The following is an 18,731-nucleotide window of genomic DNA, read 5'->3' on the forward strand; positions in this document are numbered from 1 at the left end:
GCGATAGTTCTCCTCACCAGGGCCTGTTGATACTGAATCAGACTGGAGCGATAGTTCTCCTCACTAGGCCTGCTGATACTGAATCAGACTGAGGGATAGTTCTCCTCACCAGGGCCTACTGATACTGAATCAGACTGAGGGATAGTTCTCCTCACCAGGGCCTGTTGATACTGAATCAGACTGAGGGATAGTTCTCCTCACCAGGGCCTGATACTGAATCAGACCTCCCCCAGGGCCAGGGCCTGTTGATACTGAATCAGACTGAGGGATAGTTCTCCCTCACCAGGGCCTGGGCCTGTTTATACTGAATCAGACTGAGGGATAGTTCTCCTCACCAGGGCCTGGGCCTGTTGATACTGAATCAGACTGAGGGATAGTTCTCCTCACCAGGGCCTGGCCTGTTGATACTGAATCAGACTGAGGATAGTTCTCCTCACCAGGGCCTGTTGATACTGAATCAGACTGAGGGATAGTTCTCCTCACCAGGGCCTGGGCCTGTTGATACTGAATCAGACTGAGGGATAGTTCTCCTCACCAGGGCCTGTTGATACTGAATCAGACTGAGGGATAGTTCTCCTCACCAGGGCCTGGGCCTGTTGATACTGAATCAGACTGAGGGATAGTTCTCCTCACCAGGGCCTGTTGATACTGAATCAGACTGAGGGATAGTTCTCCTCACCAGGGCCTGTTTATACTGAATCAGACTGAGGGATAGTTCTCCTCACCAGGGCCTGTTTATACTGAATCAGACTGAGGGATAGTTCTCCTCACCAGGGCCTGCTGATAATGAATCAGACTGAGGGATAGTTCTCCTCACCAGGGCCTGCTGATACTGAATCAGACTGAGGGATAGTTCTCCTCACCAGGGCCTGCTGATACTGAATCAGACTGAGGGATAGTTCTTCTCACCAGGGCCTGTTGATACTGAATCAGACTGAGGGATAGTTCTCCTCACCAGGGCCTGGGCCTGCTGATACTGAACCAGACTGAGGGATAGTTCTCCTCACCAGGGCCTGCTGATACTGAATCAGACTGAGGGATAGTTCTCCTCACCAGGGCCTGCTGATACTGAATCAGACTGAGGGATAGTTCTCCTCACCAGGGCCTGTTTATACTGAATCAGACTGAGGGATAGTTCTTCTCACCAGGGCCTGTTGATACTGAATCAGACTGAGGGATAGTTCTCCTCACCAGGGCCTGGGCCTGCTGATACTGAATCAGACTGAGGGATAGTTCTCCTCACCAGGGCCTGCTGATACTGAATCAGACTGAGGGATAGTTCTCCTCACCAGGGCCTGGGCCTGCTGATACTGAATCAGACTGAGGGATAGTTCTCCTCACCAGGGCCTGTTGATACTGAATCAGACTGAGGGATAGTTCTCCTCACCAGGGCCTGGGCCTGCTGATACTGAATCAGACTGAGGGATAGTTCTCCTCACCAGGGCCTGTTTATACTGAATCAGACTGAGGGATAGTTCTCCTCACCAGGGCCTGTTTATACTGAATCAGACTGAGGGATAGTTCTCCTGACCAGGGCCTGTTTATACTGAATCAGACTGAGGGATAGTTCTCCTCACCAGGGCCTGTTGATACTGAATCAGACTGAGGGATATTTCTCCTCACCAGGGCCTGTTGATACTGAATCAGACTGAGGGATAGTTCTCCTCACCAGGGCCTGGGCCTGTTGATACTGAATCAGACTGAGGGATAGTTCTCCTCACCAGGGCCTGGGCCTGTTGATACTGAATCAGACTGAGGGATAGTTCTCCTCACCAGGGCCTGTTGATACTGAATCAGACTGAGGGATAGTTCTCCTCACCAGGGCCTGTTTATACTGAATCAGACTGAGGGATAGTTCTCCTCACCAGGGCCTGTTTATACTGAATCAGACTGAGGGATAGTTCTCCTCACCAGGGCCTGCTGATAATGAATCAGACTGAGGGATAGTTCTCCTCACCAGGGCCTGCTGATACTGAATCAGACTGAGGGATAGTTCTCCTCACCAGGGCCTGCTGATACTGAATCAGACTGAGGGATAGTTCTTCTCACCAGGGCCTGTTGATACTGAATCAGACTGAGGGATAGTTCTCCTCACCAGGGCCTGGGCCTGCTGATACTGAACCAGACTGAGGGATAGTTCTCCTCACCAGGGCCTGCTGATACTGAATCAGACTGAGGGATAGTTCTCCTCACCAGGGCCTGCTGATACTGAATCAGACTGAGGGATAGTTCTCCTCACCAGGGCCTGTTTATACTGAATCAGACTGAGGGATAGTTCTTCTCACCAGGGCCTGTTGATACTGAATCAGACTGAGGGATAGTTCTCCTCACCAGGGCCTGGCCTGCTGATACTGAATCAGACTGAGGGATAGTTCTCCTCACCAGGGCCTGCTGATACTGAATCAGACTGAGGGATAGTTCTCCTCACCAGGGCCTGGGAATCCTGCTGATACTGAATCAGACTGAGGGATAGTTCTCCTCACCAGGGCCTGTTGATACTGAATCAGACTGAGGGATAGTTCTCCTCACCAGGGCCTGGGCCTGCTGATACTGAATCAGACTGAGGGATAGTTCTCCTCACCAGGGCCTGTTTCTTCTCATATACTGAATCAGACTGAGGGATAGTTCTCCACCAGGGCCTCCTGTTGACCAGGGCCTGTTTATACTGAATCAGACTGAGGGATAGTTCTCCTGACCAGGGCCTGTTTATACTGAATCAGACTGAGGGATAGTTCTCCTCACCAGGGCCTGTTGATACTGAATCAGACTGAGGGATATTTCTCCTCACCAGGGCCTGTTGATACTGAATCAGACTGAGGGATAGTTCTCCTCACCAGGGCCTGGGCCTGTTGATACTGAATCAGACTGAGGGATAGTTCTCCTCACCAGGGTCTGCTGATACTGAATCAGACTGAGGGATAGTTCTCCTCACCAGGGCCTGTTGATACTGAATCAGACTGAGGGATAGTTCTCCTCACCAGGGTCTGCTGATACTGAATCAGACTGAGGGATAGTTCACCTCACCAGGGCCTGTTGATACTGAATCAGACTGAGGGATAGTTCTCCTCACCAGGGCCTGTTGATACTGAATCAGACTGAGGGATAGTTCTCCTCACCAGGGCCTGTTGATACTGAATCAGACTGAGGGATAGTTCTCCTCACCAGGGCCTGTTGATACTGAATCAGACTGAGGGATAGTTCTTCTCACCAGGGCCTGGGCCTGCTGATACTGAATCAGACTGAGGGATAGTTCTCCTCACCAGGGCCTGTTTATACTGAATCAGACTGAGGGATAGTTCTCCTCACCAGGGCCTGGGCCTGTTGATACTGAATCAGACTGAGGGATAGTTCTCCTCACCAGGGCCTGTTGGGACTGAGGGATAGTTCTCTGGGCCTTGATACTGAATCAGACTGAGGGATAGTTCTCCTCACCAGGGCCTGGGCCTGTTGATACTGAATCAGACTGAGGGATAGTTCTCCTCACCAGGGCCTGTTGATACTGAATCAGACTGAGGGATAGTTCTCCTCACCAGGGCCTGTTGATACTGAATCAGACTGAGGGATAGTTCTCCTCACCAGGGCCTGCTGATACTGAATCAGACTGAGGGATAGTTCTCCTCACCAGGGCCTGTTTATACTGAATCAGACTGAGGGATAGTTCTCCTCACCAGGGCCTGTTTATACTGAATCAGACTGAGGGATAGTTCTCCTCACCAGGGCCTGTTTATACTGAATCAGACTGAGGGATAGTTCTCCTCACCAGGGCCTGTTTATACTGAATCAGACTGAGGGATAGTTCTCCTCACCAGGGCCTGTTGATACTGAATCAGACTGAGGGATAGTTCTCCTCACCAGGGCCTGTTGATACTGAATCAGACTGAGGGATAGTTCTCCTCACCAGGGCCTGGGCCTGTTGATACTGAATCAGACTGAGGGATAGTTCTCCTCACCAGGGCCTGCTGATACTGAATCAGACTGAGGGATAGTTCTCCTCACCAGGGCCTGTTGATACTGAATCAGACTGAGGGATAGTTCTCCTCACCAGGGCCTGCTGATACTGAATCAGACTGAGGGATAGTTCTCCTCACCAGGGCCTGTTGATACTGAATCAGACTGAGGGATAGTTCTCCTCACCAGGGCCTGTTGATACTGAATCAGACTGAGGGATAGTTCTCCTCACCAGGGCCTGGGCCTGCTGATACTGAATCAGACTGAGGGATAGTTCTCCTCACCAGGGCCTGCTGATACTGAATCAGACTGAGGGATAGTTCTCCTCACCAGGGCCTGGGCCTGCTGATACTGAATCAGACTGAGGGATAGTTCTCCTCACCAGGGCCTGTTGATACTGAATCAGACTGAGGGATAGTTCTCCTCACCAGGGCCTGGGCCTGCTGATACTGAATCAGACTGAGGGATAGTTCTCCTCACCAGGGCCTGTTTATACTGAATCAGACTGAGGGATAGTTCTCCTCACCAGGGCCTGTTGATACTGAATCAGACTGAGGGATAGTTCTCCTCACCAGGGCCTGTTTATACTGAATCAGACTGAGGGATAGTTCTCCTCACCAGGGCCTGTTGATACTGAATCAGACTGAGGGATAGTTCTCCTCACCAGGGCCTGTTGATACTGAATCAGACTGAGGGATAGTTCTCCTCACCAGGGCCTGGGCCTGTGATACTGAATCAGACTGAGGGATAGTTCTCCTCACCAGGGCCTGTTGATACTGAATCAGACTGAGGGATAGTTCTCCTCACCAGGGCCTGTTTATACTGAATCAGACTGAGGGATAGTTCTCCTCACCAGGGCCTGTTTATACTGAATCAGACTGAGGGATAGTTCTCCTCACCAGGGCCTGTTGATACTGAATCAGACTGAGGGATAGTTCTCCTCACCAGGGCCTGCTGATACTGAATCAGACTGAGGGATAGTTCTCCTCACCAGGGCCTGCTGATACTGAATCAGACTGAGGGATAGTTCTTCTCACCAGGGCCTGTTGATACTGAATCAGACTGAGGGATAGTTCTCCTCACCAGGGCCTGGGCCTGCTGATACTGAACCAGACTGAGGGATAGTTCTCCTCACCAGGGCCTGCTGATACTGAATCAGACTGAGGGATAGTTCTCCTCACCAGGGCCTGCTGATACTGAATCAGACTGAGGGATAGTTCTCCTCACCAGGGCCTGTTTATACTGAATCAGACTGAGGGATAGTTCTTCTCACCAGGGCCTGTTGATACTGAATCAGACTGAGGGATAGTTCTCCTCACCAGGGCCTGGGCCTGCTGATACTGAATCAGACTGAGGGATAGTTCTCCTCACCAGGGCCTGCTGATACTGAATCAGACTGAGGGATAGTTCTCCTCACCAGGGCCTGGGCCTGCTGATACTGAATCAGACTGAGGGATAGTTCTCCTCACCAGGGCCTGTTGATACTGAATCAGACTGAGGGATAGTTCTCCTCACCAGGGCCTGGGCCTGCTGATACTGAATCAGACTGAGGGATAGTTCTCCTCACCAGGGCCTGTTTATACTGAATCAGACTGAGGGATAGTTCTCCTCACCAGGGCCTGTTTATACTGAATCAGACTGAGGGATAGTTCTCCTGACCAGGGCCTGTTTATACTGAATCAGACTGAGGGATAGTTCTTCTCTCACCAGGGCCTGTTGATACTGAATCAGACTGAGGGATATTTCTCCTCACCAGGGCCTGTTGATACTGAATCAGACTGAGGGATAGTTCTCCTCACCAGGGCCTGGGCCTGTTGATACTGAATCAGACTGAGGGATAGTTCTCCTCACCAGGGTCTGCTGATACTGAATCAGACTGAGGGATAGTTCTCCTCACCAGGGCCTGTTGATACTGATACTGAATCAGACTGAGGGATAGTTCACCTCACCAGGGCCTGTTGATACTGAATCAGACTGAGGGATAGTTCTCCTCACCAGGGCCTGTTGATACTGAATCAGACTGAGGGATAGTTCTCCTCACCAGGGCCTGTTGATACTGAATCAGACTGAGGGATAGTTCTCCTCACCAGGGCCTGTTGATACTGAATCAGACTGAGGGATAGTTATTCTCACCAGGGCCTGGGCCTGCTGATACTGAATCAGACTGAGGGATAGTTCTCCTCACCAGGGCCTGTTTATACTGAATCAGACTGAGGGATAGTTCTCCTCACCAGGGCCTGGGCCTGTTGATACTGAATCAGACTGAGGGATAGTTCTCCTCACCAGGGCTTGGGCCTGTTGATACTGAATCAGACTGAGGGATAGTTCTCCTCACCAGGGCCTGGGCCTGTTGATACTGAATCAGACTGAGGGATAGTTCTCCTCACCAGGGCCTGTTGATACTGAATCAGACTGAGGGATAGTTCTCCTCACCAGGGCCTGTTGATACTGAATCAGACTGAGGGATAGTTCTCCTCACCAGGGCCTGCTGATACTGAATCAGACTGAGGGATAGTTCTCCTCACCAGGGCCTGTTTATACTGAATCAGACTGAGGGATAGTTCTCCTCACCAGGGCCTGTTTATACTGAATCAGACTGAGGGATAGTTCTCCTCACCAGGGCCTGTTTATACTGAATCAGACTGAGGGATAGTTCTCCTCACCAGGGCCTGTTTATACTGAATCAGACTGAGGGATAGTTCTCCTCACCAGGGCCTGTTGATACTGAATCAGACTGAGGGATATTTCTCCTCACCAGGGCCTGTTGATACTGAATCAGACTGAGGGATAGTTCTCCTCACCAGGGCCTGGGCCTGTTGATACTGAATCAGACTGAGGGATAGTTCTCCTCACCAGGGTCTGCTGATACTGAATCAGACTGAGGGATAGTTCACCTCACCAGGGCCTGTTGATACTGAATCAGACTGAGGGATAGTTCTCCTCACCAGGGCCTGTTGATACTGAATCAGACTGAGGGATAGTTCTCCTCACCAGGGCCTGTTGATACTGAATCAGACTGAGGGATAGTTCTCCTCACCAGGGCCTGTTGATACTGAATCAGACTGAGGGATAGTTATTCTCACCAGGGCCTGGGCCTGCTGATACTGAATCAGACTGAGGGATAGTTCTCCTCACCAGGGCCTGTTTATACTGAATCAGACTGAGGGATAGTTCTCCTCACCAGGGCCTGGGCCTGTTGATACTGAATCAGACTGAGGGATAGTTCTCCTCACCAGGGCCTGCTGATACTGAATCAGACTGAGGGAGGTTCTGTGTCCTTTTCAGTACTCTAAACGCCCAGTTCCTACTCCACACTCCTCCTTCCACCACGGGACTGCTTTCCTCCTCCTCCTCCCTGAACTCTTCGGTATCGCCTCAGTAGCTGCCCCTCACTCCTCTGTCCACCACGGGACTGCTTTTCCTCCTCCTCCCTGAACTCTTAGGTATCGCCTCAGTAGCTGCCCCCACTAACGATGTTCTCACCCAGTTATTCATACTTTCAACCTCCCCTCTCATTCCACCTGAGCCATCACCTGTTCACTCATCAGCTCCTGAAACTGATCCCACATTGCCCTTCCTAACACCCACCTGCCTACTCCATCCACTGACACCTCATCCTCCCTCCAGCCTACTGTGCATAGTAGTGATCACTCCCTACTGTCGACTCCTCCCATACCTCCCACTCACAGATTCCTGTCATCACTAGATACCAGAGTGAGGTCCAAGGCCGATTCCTGTCATCACTAGATACCAGAGTGAGGTCCAAGACAGATTCCTGTCATCACTAGATACCAGAGTGAGGTCCAAGACAGATTCCTGTCATCACTAGAGTAGGTCCAAGACAGATTCCTGTCATCACTAGATACCAGAGTGAGGTCCAAGACAGATTCCTGTCATCACTAGATACCAGAGTGAGGTCCAAGACAGATTCCTGTCATCACTAGATACCAGAGTGAGGTCCAAGACAGATTCCTGTCATCACTAGATACCAGAGTGAGGTCCAAGACAGATTCCTGTCATCACTAGATACCAGAGTGAGGTCCAAGACAGATTCCTGTCATCACTAGATACCAGAGTGAGGTCCAAGACAGATTCCTGTCATCACTAGATACCAGAGTGAGGTCCAAGGCCGATTCCTGTCATCACTAGATACCAGAGTGAGGTCCAAGACAGATTCCTGTCATCACTAGATACCAGAGTGAGGTCCAAGACCGATTCCTGTCATCACTAGATACCAGAGTGAGGTCCAAGACAGATTCCTGTCATCACTAGATACCAGAGTGAGGTCCAAGGCGGAGTCTTTCCTTGTGGCTGCATCGATCCTAGTCCCTCGACCATCATATCTTTAACTTTAACCTCTATTAGATTTTCTATCACTTGCCCCCCCCCCCTGCTTGAGAGGCGCTAGACGTCACCTTGGACATGGTATCCTTAAGAGGAGCTATGCGTCACCTTGGACATGGTATCCTTAAGAGGAGCTATGCGTCACCTTGGACATGGTATACTTGAGAGGCGCATTAACTTAATGTGATGAAGAGTTCAGAACTTTTATCTTAATGTGATGAAGAGTTCAGAACTTTTATCTTAATGTGATGAAGAGTTCAGACCTTGGTAGAGAATTGGACTCAGGAATGAAGATATGGGAGAAGGTGCGAGTTGTAATGCCACACAAACCAGTCCAGTCATTCGTGCTATTGGCACCATGCTGCTTTTTATTGCTACATTTCTGATGCAGATTTCTTCAGTTAATCCACAACCGAGACGGGAGACTCCGTTGCTCCAGCATGCCCCAGGGCCTCTCGCTGGAGTGCATAGTTACACCACAACGCACAGTCAACTCATTCTGTTTGTTTACTAGTGATACTTGGATCAACAGCCTGAAATCCAGTCTTTTGGGCCATCATTCCACTCCTTGTCAGTAGAATGATAGTAGAATGATAGTAGAATGATAGTAGAATGATAGTAGGATGATAGTGGAATGATAGTAGAATGATAGTGGAATGATAGTGGAATGATAGTAGAATGATAGTAGAATGATAGTAGAATGCTAGTAGAATGATAGTGGAATGATAGTAGAATGATAGTAGAATGATAGTAGAATGATAGTAGAATGATAGTAGAATGATAGTAGAATGAAAGTAGAATGATAGTAGAATGATAGTAGAATGATAGTAGAATGAAAGCGCAAACAGCCTGGATTTCAGGCTTTTGATCAACATCGTACATTCTTTTTTATCAAAACAATGTGCTCAGGGTGATGTGTCAACAACCATCCCCTGTTATTCAAGACCTGTATAAAACGTTTTACTACCTTATATCACAGCGCCACAATATCAACCTTTCAGTATCACAGATCTAATGATCAACGCAAATGACCAAGTTGATTATTGCCCCGCGATACAAATCATTGATTACTTTAAGTCATGCATAATATTTTCTCCTCGCATTTGATATAGTTTTAAATTATCGATACATTCTAGATTTACCTATCCTAAGCATTGCTACATTGTGTAGCGTTACAATTTTTTAAAATATATATCTTTTTTTAAACACAGTATTCAAGACAGGATGATGGTAGTGAATGTGTTCATAACATATCAAGAAAGGTTGACAGCATAATTATTATATTTTGTTCAGTCGTTTTCTCCTTGAGGCCGCTCTATTACGTTCAATAATAGGAAGAATGCATAATTATTCACATGCATACATACATACATGCATACATACATACATACATGCATACATACATACATACATGCATGCATGCATACATACATACATACATACATACATACATACATACATACATACATACATACATACATACATACATACATACATACATACATACATACATACATACATACATACATACATACATACATGCATACATGCATACATACATACATACATAGTTCGTTTGATATGGACAACGGTGCAACATGTGAACAGAATGTAAACTGTGAAAAGAGGCATCAACACAGGCCTCCTAAATCAGTGGGTTCTTAGTTCTTACAGAATGATACAGTACGAGTCCGAGGCTACTTCCAAAAATGGCACCCTATTCCCTACATAGTGCACTACTTTGTACCAGAGCCCTATGCCCCCCCCCGGTCAAAATGTAGTGCACTAGCACCATAGGGAACCTAGCTTGCATATTGAATTTCCCCAGAAGACCGTTTTGCCAATTCAAATGTCAGTCGTTCTGTTTCAACATGTGGTACTTCACGCACTGTTTGGTGTTTCTTACGAGGAACATACGTCCTACTAAACCACAGTATAGTCTTCCCTCTAAACCAAAAAACATTCAATTATATAGCTACTAATATGCTAAACATTCCTTTAAAAACAGAGATTACAATAGATCAAATAAACTGAAAAATCGTGCAGAATTTAAAAAAAAATATTTCTGAAATGTCTAGATGCTTTGCTTTTTAACTAAAGATATTCTCATATTCTAGATCGTTATTTTATTGATCAATTACGATAGGCTGTTTCCACAGGAAGCACAATTCTAATATGTTGTCTAATTAGTGGCAAAAGAGCCGATCTGATTGGCCAAAAAGACCAATTAGTGGCAAAAGAGACGATCTGATTGGTCAAAAAGACCAATTAGTGAAAAAAAGATCAGAATTGGGCTGCCTGTGTAAACACACTGGATGTCAATATGTCTGATTCTAAAGGTGTTAATTCCATAAAATACTAGTTTAGATAGTAATAGATAACTGTATATCTGTGGTGAAATTCACTCTGAATAGAATTTAACAATTTAATCAAATCTCCCAAACATGTTCTGTTTTTAGAAAACAATGTTTCCTTATTTTTTATTTTTTTTAACTAGGCAAGTCAGTTGAGAAACAAATTGTTATTTTACAACGACGGCCTAGGAACAGTGGGGTTAACTGCCTTGTTCAGGGGCAGAACGACAGATTTGTACCTTGTCAGCTCGGGGATTTGACCTCGCAACCTTTTGGTTAATTCAAAAAGCAAGCAACACCAGCAACCCTGCATGCATGGTTAGTTATAATATTGGCACCACAGTCCCTCTAAACAAGCTAATGCATATGAAGACTATAAATATTTCTTAATGGAAGACGTTGGTAATTTTGTTGTTTTCAAACAACGTGTCACTTGTTCATACAATATTACATATTCATATCCACATCATGACAGGTAATAAGATACCATATTGCACATATCCCGGAAGGAGTGAAGGTGGTGGACCACAAATGATGCAAATGAAAAAGAAAAAAGTCCCTTAATGAAATAGAAAATGTTACCTGGGGCTCAACACATACATCTACCTAACTCTATGGGCTCAACACATACATCTACCTAACTCTATGGGCTCAACACATAAACCTACCTAACTCTATGGGCTCAACACATACATCTACCTAACTCTATGGGCTCAACACATACATCTACCTAACTCTATGGGCTCAACACATACATCTACCTAACTCTATGGGCTCAACACATACATCTACCTAACTCTATGGGCTCAACACATAAACCTACCTAACTCTATGGGTAAAACACATACATCTACCTAACTCTATGGGTAAAACACATACATCTACCTAACTCTATGGGCTCAACACATACATCTACCTAACTCTATGGGCTCAACACATACATCTACCTAACTCTATGGGCTCAACACATACATCTACCTAACTCTATGGGCTCAACACATACATCTACCTAACTCTATGGGCTCAACACATACATCTACCTAACTCTATGGGCTCAACACATACATCTACCTAACTCTATGGGTACAACACATACATCTACCTAACTCTATGGGCTCAACACATAAACCTACCTAACTCTATGGGCTCAACACATACATCTACCTAACTCTATGGGCACAACACATAAACCTACCTACCTCTATGGGTACAACACAAAAACCTACCTACCTCTATGGGTAAAACACATAAATCTACCTAACTCTATGGGTACAACACATAAATCTACCCTAAGGGCCTGTTTCCCAGATACAGATTAAGCCTAATTCTGGACTATTTAAATGTTTTTAAGTAGGCAAGTCAGTTAAGAACAAATTATTATTTACAATGACGGCCTACCGAGGAACAGTGGGATAACCGCCTTGTTCAAGGGCAGAACGAGAGATTTTTACCTTGTCAACTCTGGGATTCGATCCAGCAACCTTTAGGTTACTAGTCCAATGCTCTAACCACTAGGTTACCTGCAGCTAAAAAGCTTTTTCAATGGAACTTCTCCTCGACAAGGACTGTGTGTCTGGGAATCCGGTCCTATAACTAGGACTGTGTGTCTGGGAATCCGGTCCTATAACTAGGACTGTGTATCTGGGAATCCGGTCCTATAACTAAAATAACATAATCCGGGACTCTGTGCCATTCATACAAACTCTGATAAGGTTATCGAATGAATCAATATGGTGTAAAAATGAATCAATATGGTGTATGTAAGAATGAATCAATATGGTGTAAGAATGAATCAATATGGTGTATGTAAGAATGAATCAATATGGTGTATATAAGAATGAATCAATATGGTGTATATAAGAATTAATCAATATGGTGTATATAAGAATTAATCAATATGGTGTAAGAATGAATTGCGTCTTTTCACTTTTGGTACAGTATGTTATGTTGGGCTATATGGTCCCTACTTCGTCTAAGGGAAATGACAATATTAATTTGCCTCGAACTCTAGGACCTGGGTTAGTGTACTGTTGTTGTCTTTACACTGGTTAATATCATAGAGAAAAGCCCCAACTGTCCTGGTGCAAAACATGGCAATGAGGTAAAACAATAAAAACATCTTTCCACCACAGATCAACAATCATAAGAGGGAGGGACTACTAAATCTAATCTCACAGAGCCAGACGAGAGGCTCAGAATCTGGTATGATAAGGTACAGGGCTGCCCAGCCCTCTTTCTGGAGATCTACTGTCTTGTAGGTTTTCAGTCCAACCCTCTTCCTGGAGATCTACTGTCTTGTAGGTTTTCAGTCCAACCCTCTTCCTGGAGATCTACTGTCTTGTAGGTTTTCAGTCCAACCCTCTTCCTGGAGATCTACTGTCCTGTAGGTTTTCAGTCCAACCCTCTTCCTGGAGATCTACTGTCCTGTAGGTTTTTAGTCCAACCCTCTTCCTGGAGATCTACTGTCCTGTAGGTTTTTCAGTCCAACCCTCTTCCTGGAGATCTACTGTCCTGTAGGTTTTTCAGTCCAACCCTCTTCCTGGTGATCTACTGTCCTGTGGGTTTTCAGTCAAGGTCTGGTATAATATATTAGAACAAACCAACTCTGTAGCAGTAAAGTCTGACACGCGACATTAGGAGGCGACAAGATCTTTGATACAGTTTGCAACATCTACTATGTTTTACTCCCATTGACAGATAGATGAGGATAGAGGAGAGAGAGAGAGGGGACAGATAGATGAGGATAGAGGAGAGAGAGAGAGGGGACAGATAGATGAGGATAGAGGAGAGAGAGAGAGGGGACAGATAGATGAGGATAGAGGAGAGAGAGAGAGGGGACAGATAGATGAGGATAGAGGAGAGAGAGAGAGGGGACAGACAGGTCCAGCCTGGAGCTGTCTGTAGTTGCCAGTCTCGCCTGTATCCCCATACATCCCTGCAGTAAAATCCACTGTCTGTTCTCTGCCGAAATAGTGGCAGAGGTTGAGCTCTTGATCCATCTCTGGTCTGAACAGCTGGGCGTGACAATTGGGAGAGGTTACCCCAAATCTGGATGTGTCTCACGTGAAGAGCTGCGGTCTGGACATTTCCCCACGAAGTCTGGCACTTGTTCACTTCGCATCTGTTTTGGGATTTGAGTCACAAATGAGAAAATGACAAAGTACGTAGCTAGTAGTAGCTAGCTACATATCATTATGCTATGTAGCTAGTAGCTGTAGCTAGCTACCTAGCATTATGCTAGGTAGCTAGTAGCTGGTAGCTAGCTACATATCATTATGCTATGTAGCTAGTAGCTGTAGCTAGCTACATATCATTATGCTATGTAGCTAGTAGCTGGTAGCTAGCTACCTAGCATTATGCTAGGTAGCTAGTAGCTGGTAGCTAGCTACCTAGCATTATGCTAGGTAGCTAGTAGCTGGTAGCTAGCTACATATCATTATGCTATGTAGCTAGTTACATATCATTATGCTATGTAGCTAGTAGCTGGTAGCTAGCTACATAGCATTATGCTATGGCTGAGAAGGACTGACCTTTGTCAAATGTTGGACAGGTTGTTGCACTGTCAGAGATGATCTTGTCTAGAAGCTGGAGAGGCAGCCTGTGGATGGACAAACATACATACCCCATTCAAAATATAGCTAGGACATTTTTTTATATATATAAATATAGCTAAGAAAATAGGTAGCTGTTTTTAAATTGCACAAACGACCTTCCACAAATGGGATCCAAATTAGCTATTATTGGCAAAAAACCTGTGGTACATTAGAGAGGTATACAATGGCAACCAATAATTCAACATACGTTTAGTGTTAGCTAGCTAGCTATTGTGGCTACCCCTGTCATAGTCGCTAACAGCTTTAGCACGTATTGACGATAGTATTTTCTGGCCAGGGGAATTTTTGTTAACATCCCCGACGCTCACTTTGAACTTTAAAACGCATCGCCTGAGGCACGGTTTTGGAAACATAAGGAACGAGTATATTTTATATCAACGAGAAATGAAATACAGTACCAATCAAAGGTTTGGACACATCTACTCATTCAAAAGGTTTTTCTTCATTTTTTTACTATTTTCTACATTGTAGAATACTAGTGAAGATGTGTTATTTCCTAATTTTGACATGTGGAATCATGGAGCAACCAAAAAGTGTTAAACAAATCAAAATATATTTTAAATTCTTCAAAGTACATTTTGGCTGATTTTCCTTCACTCTGTGATCCAACTCATCCGGAACCATCTCAGTTGTGTTGAAGTCGGGTGATTGCGGAGGCCAGGTCATCTGAAGCAGCACTCCATCACTCTCCTTCTTCCCTTTCCAACTGACTAGGTATCCCCCTTTCCCTGTACAACTGACTAGGTATCCCCCTTTCCAACTGACTAGGTATCCCCCCCTTTCCCTGTACAACTGACTAGGTACCCCCCCCCCCCTTTCCCTGTACAACTGACTAGGTATCTCCCCCTTTCCCTGTACAACTGACTAGATACCCCCCTTTCCCTGTACAACTGACTAGGTATCCCCCTTTCCCTATACAACTGACTAGGTATCCCCCTTCCCCTGTACAACTGACTAGGTATCCCCCTTTCCCTGTACAACTGACTAGGTATCCCCCTTTCCCTATACAACTGACAAGGTATCCCCCTTTCCCTATACAACTGACTAGGTATCCCCCTTCCCCTGTACAACTGACTAGGTATCCCCCTTTCCCTGTACAACTGACTAGATATCCCCCCTTTCCCTGTACAACTGACTAGGTATCCCCCCTTTCCCTGTACAACTGACTAGGTATCCCCCTTTCCCTGTACAACTGACTAGGTATCCCCCCTTTCCCTGTACAACTGACTAGGTATCCCCCCTTTCCCTGTACAACTGACTAGGTATCCCCCCTTTCCCTGTACAACTGACTAGGTATCCCCCTTTCCCTGTACAACTGACTAGGTATCCCCCCTTTCCCTGTACAACTGAATAGGTATCCCCCTTTCCCTGTACAACTGACTAGGGTATCCCCCCCTTTCCCTTTCCTCCATGCTTCACGGTGGGAAACACACATGCAGAGATTATCCGTTCACCTACTCTGCGTCTCATAAAGACATGGCGGTTGGAGCCCAAAATCTCACATTTGGACTCATCAGACCAAAAGACAGATTTCCTCCGGTCTAATGTCCATTGGTTGTGTTTCTTGGTCCAAGCAAGTCTCTTCTTCTTATTGGTGTTCTTTAGTAGTGGTTTCTTTGCAGCAATTCGACCATAAAGGCCTGATTCACATCGTCCCCCCTGAACAGTTGATGTTGAGATGTGTCTGTTACTTGAACTCTGTGAAGCATTTATTTGGGCTGCAACCTGAGGTGCAGCTAACTCTAATGAACTTATCCTCTGCAGCAGAGGTAACTCTGGGTCTTCCTTTCCTGTGGCGGTCCTCATGAGAGCCAGTTTCATCATAGCACTTGATGGTTTTTGCGACTGCACTTGAACAAACTTTAAAAGTTCTTGAAATTTCCGGATTGACTGACCTTCACGTCTTAAAGTAATGATGGACTGTCGTTTCTGTTTGCTTATTTCAGCTGTTCTTGCCATAATATGGACTTGGTGTTTTACCAGATAGGGCTGTCTTCTGTATACCACCCCTACCTGGTCACAACTCTACTGACGCATTTAGGGAAAGAAAATCCACAACTTAACTTTTAACAAAGCACACCTGTTAATTGAAATGCATTCCAGGTGACTACCTCATGAAGCTGGTTGAGAGAATGCCAAGCGTGTGCAAAGCTGTCATCAAGGCAAAGGGTGACTTCCTTGAAGAATCTCAAATATAAAATACATTTTGATTTGTTTAACACTTTTTTTTGTTTACAACATGTGTTCATTTCATAGTTTTGATGTCTTCAATATTATCTACATTTTTTTTGAAAGTCTAATAAATCAATTGAATACACACCATCACAATTAATGATTTACTTATTTTAGTCAGGTCTAAAGAAACATTATGATATGAAGGAAATGTGTTTCCTGAAGAACAGAATGAGTTGGCCTACTGTACATTATATGGCTATGCACCATGCCGTAGGCTGTCGGTTTGTTCATTTGAGCAGACAAGAAGAATTAGCTGAATAGGATATTTCTCCCATCCAGGAGCGAGTGAGCATATGAAGCAGGTCTTTATATATTTGATTTTTTAGTTATTTGGCAACTTTAGCTGTGAATGATACAAACCTTAACATGTTTAGAAAGACATTCTAATGCAGGAACAAGTGTGGTGATTGAGAGGGGCGGTACAGGTGTTTATGATGTTAATGATCTGTTTCCGTTTCTACCGTTGTGACTAGACGGAGTAGGTCTACAGCTCCAACGTGGCCGCGTCGGGGACAACAGTTGTTGACAACCGTAGCGTTGTCGCTAAGCCTAACTCTTTTCTTAACCTTAACCTCAGACACTCCCAAGACACTACGTTAATTCACCTAACCTGTTAAAACGAACGATCCTAACCTACTTTATAAAACGAACCATCTGCCCTGACATACCATCAGTATTACCACACAGGGATGCGCACACATGTACGAAAAGCCCAAATTTGAGGGCCGCAATCATATTATTATCTCGCAGATGGCTACATAAGTAAAACAAAGGACTGCCCAGCAAAAACTGGTCATCCAACAACCCTTACGTTTTAATCCTATAATAATCATTAAAATACTCACAGAAACTCTTCAAAGACACCACCAACATCATCAGTAAATACTAAAAAAATGTCCGTATTTGACACCCCCCTTGCGAGCTCTTACGAGAACCAGTTCTACGATTTATTTTGCCCTCAGCCGTCTGACTGCCCTTTACGGAAATTGCGCTGTTGAACTGTCACACAAATCCTAAAGCCATCCCCTCAATTTTCCTCCCATTAAAAATACTGTAATTATGTTAAAAATAAATTTAAAAAACGTCTGAAACTAGATTGCCAGCATACTGGTGTTGACGAGAGAGGAAACCACTGTAGGCGGAGGTTTTCTTTTGCACTGTTCGACCAATCCAATGGAGAAGTTAATATGGAGTCCTTTTGATAACACAGAGTTTTTAAAGCCAGAGGCGCAACATCGCGGTACTTCCGGGAACACTTGCGAAACAGACCAGATCGGTGGTTGAGAAGTCAATGAGAGAAGTGAACAATTCTTCCTTCGACAACTAAAAGGCACAACCTACATCCGAGCCAATGTCTTATACGTTGTTCAACGTGTTATTACTCCAACCTCGTGAAGGTAAATCAAGCATCAAAAAAACTGACAAGTTTGCATTTTCGTTAAAAAAATAAAAATTAAAAAAATTATACAGGAGTGCCTTTTGATTTGACGTCATGCACATGCGCAGTTCGGCGATATATAGGACCGTTAGACCCAATGACGTGTTTCTACGCATGAGCTTTTTTCTTTTGCCTGCCAAGATCGCCATGTGTGATCGGATAAGCAGTTTTCGCCTGTCTTCACACCAAAGATGTGTATATAACTAACATAAGAGACCACAGCCTGTCCACTTCCAAATATGAAAAAATGTCATAGTGGGGCATAATTATTTATTATTTATTTATCTTGCACCCCAGTATCTCTCCTTGCACATCCATCTTCTGCATTGTAATTACTTCACCACCATGGCCTATTCATTGCCTTTTACCTCCCTTATCATTTGTACACACTGTAAATATACCTTTTCTACTGTATTATTGACTGTTTGTTTACTCCATGTGTAACTCTGTTGTTTGTGTCGAACTGCTTTGCTTTATTCTTGGCCAGGTCGCAGTTGTAAATGAGAACTTCGTCTCAACTATCCTACCTGGTTAAATAAAGGTGAAATAAAAAATAAAAATAAAAAACAAGGTGGGCAGAGCCAAGCACCAGCTAGTGAGATCCTATTGGCGCGTTGTAGCATTTATTTGCATATTTCCGTTAGGGAACGCCTACTATGTGAAGTGCGCCCGTGACGTAACTAAACTTGCCTTCGGACTTCTAAACTACGTATTTTGTATTACTTTGGCAAAGAGTCAAGTTTCTAGACAGATCAATCTGGCTAGATCTTCTCTGCTGCTCACTGGGCTTCCAACATA

General features: G+C 45.0%; 2 long non-coding RNA genes across 2 annotated transcripts; both read right to left on the bottom strand.

Moving 5' to 3' along the window:
- Positions 1 to 8,633: 8,633 nt before the first annotated feature.
- LOC124001798 lies at positions 8,634 to 13,008 on the bottom strand. The gene is made up of 2 exons (XR_006832857.1): positions 11,532 to 13,008; positions 8,634 to 11,438 (listed from the first exon to the last, which is right to left on the bottom strand). It is a non-coding gene; the product is annotated as an uncharacterized LOC124001798 (long non-coding RNA).
- Positions 13,009 to 13,090: 82 nt separating this feature from the next.
- Positions 13,091 to 17,860, bottom strand: LOC124001806. The gene is made up of 3 exons (XR_006832859.1): positions 17,341 to 17,860; positions 14,177 to 14,244; positions 13,091 to 13,767 (listed from the first exon to the last, which is right to left on the bottom strand). It is a non-coding gene; the product is annotated as an uncharacterized LOC124001806 (long non-coding RNA).
- Positions 17,861 to 18,731: the final 871 nt, after the last annotated feature.

Source organism: Oncorhynchus gorbuscha, linkage group LG17 (assembly GCF_021184085.1).
Source record: "Oncorhynchus gorbuscha isolate QuinsamMale2020 ecotype Even-year linkage group LG17, OgorEven_v1.0, whole genome shotgun sequence".
Taxonomy (NCBI): Eukaryota; Metazoa; Chordata; class Actinopteri; order Salmoniformes; family Salmonidae; genus Oncorhynchus; species Oncorhynchus gorbuscha.